Source organism: Nesoenas mayeri (genome assembly GCF_963082525.1).
Source record: "Nesoenas mayeri genome assembly, chromosome: 19".
Classification (NCBI taxonomy): Eukaryota; Metazoa; Chordata; class Aves; order Columbiformes; family Columbidae; genus Nesoenas; species Nesoenas mayeri.
This window is the reverse complement of record NC_137568.1, coordinates 8,517,392-8,523,391: the sequence shown is the minus strand read 5'-3', so window position 1 is coordinate 8,523,391 and position 6,000 is coordinate 8,517,392.

Here is a 6,000-nt window from a genome sequence, read left to right as displayed (position 1 = left end):
GCACGCTCCTACATTAAGATCTCTTCATGCACCCCTGTTCTCCCCTTCGCTCTGCAAGTTACCTCTCATCTTCCTGTCCTGTTTAACTGCTATCAGCTAAGGTCCAGTGTTCCCTTCAGAAGACTTCACCTGACCTACATTGAAGCAGCCAGGACAAGGCTTTCCCATCTCCTTCCCAGTCACAACCTTTTAACAAATACCACTCCATTGATTGCAGTGGAGGGCAGCAATATATCAGCTTTTCGAGGGACATCCTGATATTTCATCAGTTCCAATGTTTTGACAATACATTACAGACACATACAGCCTGTAGCCTCCAGAAATTAAACACAAAAATGGGCATTACAATTAGACTTTGTAAGTAAAACATTTAGGCTGTTCAGTCTCTATGAGGTCTTTCAAAGACATTTAACTGAAATATCATCTGTTGTGCTTTCATCATATTTTATGATTATTTTTAGACCCCAGAGTGGCCAGCACGCATTGCAGTTCTGTTGGTCAGGAACTCACCACTTGAGAAGGTTATTTGATTTCCATTGAAGGAAACAAGAGGCCTAGGATTCAGTGTAAGACATTTACCACAGAACATTTTGAATAAATATCGAGACAAAAGTGTACTGTACTGTCCTGTTCTACACAGAAGGATAATCAGCTTCCATAATGACCAGAGATCCTGAAGTTGCATTTTACACATCCCTGTTGCTTTACTCTGGATCACCCTTCCTCTAAATGTGGATAGTCCGAGAGTTCTCCACAGATCAACTAATGTTTCGTTCTTTTCTGTGGAGTGGGTAAAACATAGGGTTTGGTCACTGGTTCTTGACAAAATACTGGTCATCTGTTCAGATAATCAAGTGATTTCCAGGCGATCTGTGAATAGACTGAGATTAGTTGTATAAGATGTTTTCTTGAGAAATCCATACTTCATAGCACAAAATATCCTTTCTCCAAAGTCGCTATGCAATTCCTTTGCATCCCAAGCACTTTCAGATCTAAAGCCTGTCTATGCAAGTAAAGCTAAAACTCTTAAGATTTAAACATTTTAAATACTTCTCTCCATTCTGATTATAGAAGTAGCTTAGTTTCAGTAGATTGAACCCGGAGAAACAACACGCCACCACCTAATCCAAATGCTACAGCTGGAATACATACACATTTCTTCTTGTCATGAAAACAGGTTATTTAACACATGGATTTAGGAAGTGGACAGAGTTACTAGAATAATTTTTGAGGGAACGAGAGTGCTAGGATGTGACAAGCCTTTAACTAAAGGAATCAAATTATCAACACGCAACAAAATAGGTTGTCCTATAACGCTGAATGGCTCACAAAACACAAAAATAAGCACCCAAGTTTCTGGTTAAAAATGAAAGATGTTCAGTATTTTTTACTGTTTAGTCTTAGTTTTTACACTAATCTTGAAAAAAATTCTTGCTGGGATTTGCAGCTTGCAAAGGCTGTTCTCAGCTATGCTGTTAATATTTATAAAACATGCCAAGAGGTAACTTGGTGCCTGTGGATCCTTAATGAAAAGGCTGACACGGAATGTGTAGCCTCCTACTGAAGATCCCTGGGTAAAATAAGACCTCTCAGGAATGCTGGCATGAGACAAGCAGAAATGCCGGAACACTGATTCTCTGGTGCAAAGCTCCTCATTCTGACACTTCTGCTAAGATGTGGCTGGATGCTGGATCATGGAGATGGTAAGGACAATTTTCACATAAAACATTATTTTAATTCTACCGAAAGGTGGGCATTGTGTTGAATTAAATGGGACGTGATGAGTGCTTTCTCTGTTCCTGGCATAGCGTATCTAGTCTGGGGGATTGTTTCTTGTTTATCTGGGTAAGACTTGTCATTCAGGGATTTGAGACATCATTCTAGATGAGCAGTGCTAAAAAGCATGGAGTAGGAAAGGAGTTAGGGATTATTTCTGGGGAAAATCCAGTCATAGGCCTAACAAATAAAAGACTAACTAACCTGGTAATATGTAAGCTATGTTAGGCCAGTTACTGGTTTGGCTATTGCAAAGACAAAACATAAGTGAGATAAACTTTGTGTCTGTTGCTGTTTAGAACCTGTTTGTATCTCAGGCTAGCTATGAGTGGACTGAGATGGCCTTGCCGTCTTCTGATCCTGTTCCTTTGATTGGAGACTAATTTCTGCCATGTTTGATGCAGTTGTTATTTGACCTCACAGCAGCGGGAAAAAAAAGTGACTTTTGCTTGGGAAGTTTCAATAGTAGATTTTAAACCCAGGAATGTCTTTACTTTGCTCTGATAACACCTAAGTAGCTTCCCACTGAGTAAAAGTCTTGCAAAGAGAAGTGAAGAAGGATGGCAAAATCAGCTAGACATTAGAGACTCTGAACACATAGCACTTTAAGATTTAAAGAGTAACAGCTCTTGAGTGTGCATGAGATTTCTATGGTTACTGAAATTCCTCCTATCTCCACAGCAAATGTCAGAGAAAGATATGTGAGTAGTAGCCCACGGCCAAGGAGGTGACATTCAGGATGCCCTTTCCATCACATGCCGAAGCAGCTGGACAGCTTCAGTTACAGAACAGGTGAGTGGGGCGGGCAGGCTCTCCAGATGATGGAAGGGAAAGGAAAAGATAAAAAGAGTTGGAGAATAACATGAAAGGAGAAGAAATAAGGACAGCAATATAAACTAAAATCACCAGACTCTTGATTAATTGGCATGTCTCTCTGTTGACAGTACATCTGTGAGAGAAGCAGGGAGAGGTTTTACTATGGAGACAGATTTGTTTAGATTTTCGCAAGTAGCTTTTTGTTGCTATAAGTGGTTGTTACAATTATATCCAAAATTTTTACCTATTATCTTCATGAAACAAGAAAGACTTCCGAAAATTAGAACTATTTACATAATGCAAAGCATTCTCAAGCGCAGAAAGAGTCTGAAGTATTCACACCATGTGAGATGTTTTCTATTGGTAATCCTCATATTCATTAGTTACATTGAAAAAGAGGAGTCTCAAAACTTGCTTTCAGGTTGGAGAATAATAGGATAACACTTCTTACTGGAAGACAGGATATATTAGCATTCATGCAAAATTAGCCTATTTTAATATTAGCCTAACCAGCTAAAAGTGCAATGGCCTTTTGTCACTGCCATGCCAGGTAGTACAGACCAGTCCCTTTGGCTTGGACTTTACCTCTTTGGATTCCAAGTCCAAAGCCTTCATGTGTGCTGAACTGTATGTCTCCCAGCAGTACCATGTTGATATTGGGGCTGTGCTGCTGCCATGGTGGGGTTGGGGGGTTGCGTTTTCTGTGGGAGGTATAAGAGCACTGTCATGACACCTGAGCAGCAAAACTCAGGTGCTAAGTGATTTCCTGCTTGCCTGGGGTGTGATGGGGAGCTCACAGAGTGAAGTGTCACCAAAGAGTGTCTGACAGGAAATGTTTTCAACCATTTGTGCTACTATTGCTGGAACACTGCTTTTGCACTCCAGAGATCCCCTGCCCATCCCCATATGGGACAGAAGCTCTGCTCTATTGGAGCCCATTAACTGCATCTATTTTAAACTTTTTTCTGAGAGGTCCTTCTTCATGTCCGTTATGAACCAACATCTTTTTCAGGACCTTTGCACTAGTACTGATCAGATGACAGTTTAAAAATAGAGCATCAGTATTAAGCAACCCCTGACCTCCCCACATAGCAGATAATCACAAGCCAAGAAAAAGAAAACTATACTTTCTTACTGGTGTTCTACCTGTGTCCTAATAAGGTAATAGATCATATTCTCAATAAATCTGCACTGTCATTCGAGCACAGGACAATATCAAAAGATGGCTTTAGGAAGAGCACAACTTGACAGAGATGTTTAGTTCAGATTGAAAATCACAGCAAGTTGCAAGGATCCTAAAAAAACAACCTGCGCAATATAACATTCTATAGACTGATGTGATCTCAAAATCCTAAAGAATACAATAATTTTCAAGTAAGGCAGATCACATATTTAAAGTATTTCTAAATTATGGTAAATGTTTTTATGGTTCTATTTCATTCAAAATATATTTTCTAAACTAAATGTACTGTTTTTCTTTTTCATAGTATTATCAATCCAACCCACTGAAATATTACTTTTTTCCTATTAGAGCAACAATAACATCCAAACACAAATGTAGACCAAAAAATGCCTAGAAATCTTCAAAATTACCAAGATGTCCTTTTTTTTAATGTTTACTTATGATACATTATAATCCTCACTTCCTTTCCTTCTCAGTTCAACAGACACAAACCATGTATTTGTCCATCTCATCTAGTCTTTTCCAAAATAGTTTTCTTCTCTTTATAAAACCTCCTTCTGAAAATTTGACACAATTTCTCCAGTTTCATAGAGCTGCTTTTAATCCTGATCCCATTTTGCCTGCCATAGTGGTTGAATGCTACTCTCCCACAAGGTCTCAGGTCCTTCACAAAGTCTGCAATGTGACAGCCATACAAGGTAATCACAGCAGGTAGTCATGATAATAGAATGAATAGAATCATTTAGGTTGGAAGAGACCCTCAAGTTCATTGAGTCCAACCATAACCTTACTCTGGCATTAAACCGTGTCCTTAAGAGCCTCATCTCCACATCTTTTAAATGCCCCCCAGGGATGGTGACTCCATCACATCCCCATGCAGCCTGTTCCAATACCTGACAACCCCTTCCGGGAAGAAATGTTACCTAATATCCAATCTAAACCTCCCCTGGCACAACCTGAGGTCATTTTCTCTCGTCCTATCACTTGCTACTTGGAAGAAGTAGTGTGGTTCAAATAGCAGCTCATGTGGCAGATATATGGTGAGGTTCCCCAGTGTGGAACTGAATGCCTTTGCTTTAAAAGCCAACAGAAATCCCAGGATGAGATGCCCAACTGCTCTTTACTGGCCATTATGGATTTTATCCCAGAGGCTCTTGGCCCTGGAGACCCAGGTCTCTGGCAGATTCATGCCAGGACAGCCTGTTACTGTCTCAGTAGCCGTATCATGAAGGAAATGTCACATTCTGGCCACAGGTTCCTTGGAGGGAGATCAGCAGAGCCAAGGGCATGAAGCACAGCTCACCTAAATAAGGCAAGAGTCTGTTCTTGGCCTTCCAATGCCCTCTTCTGCTGCAGTCGTGGCTAGCTCATTGCTACATGCCAGGGCAGAAGAAGAGTAGGGCACTGCAGATGGAGGGCACTTCTGTGCCTGCAGCCTCAGACAGACACTCCCAGACTGGACCGTTCCCTCTGGGACAAGGACCTTGTCTTTGGGGGTGGGTGTCACCCACCTCCTGCCTCACCTGGGGTCTGCACGTGCTGCCACTGTGTAATCAGCATTAATTGGATGGGGAGTCTTTGAGCATGTCTTCATTCATGCTTCGTGTCAAACGAAAACATGTTATAGAAGCAAATCTTCCTGTTGTCCCACACTTTGGTTTGCAGGACAGGTGTGCACCTCAGACAGGTATTCACCTCTAGCGACTCTCACCTGCTCTGCTCACTAAGGGAGACACAGCCTGTGCTATAAGTGTGTGTTAGTTACTGACCCTGATTCTCACAGCGGCCCTGTCTCCCAGGGAGCCGGTCCTGCTGACACATCCCTGAGGGAAAATGGACTCTGATGTGTGATTGCTCTCACCCCAGACCCAGGCTTCCTCTGCACGAGGAAACCTCAAGACAGAAGAGGCAGATTATGAGAGGTGAGGGGCAGGATTTCTTCTTCCCACTGTAGTCCTGCTCTGGTTTTGTGTGTGAACAGTGAAGGTGGGTTTTGCTTGGGTTCATAATGCCATTTTGGGAATGACTTATCTATACTTGAGGCTGCAAAGGGCTTTCTTTGTTGTCCTTGCTGGCCTAAGAGTCTATGAGGTCCTCATCTGTGGAGGCTGGGTCTCATGGTCATGCTACAATGGCTGAAGGTGATCCAGAGCCCTGGGCTTCTCCTGGTACCTGCCCAATGAAGGCCCAGCCAGATCACAGCTGTCAGAAGAGGTGCTACAGTT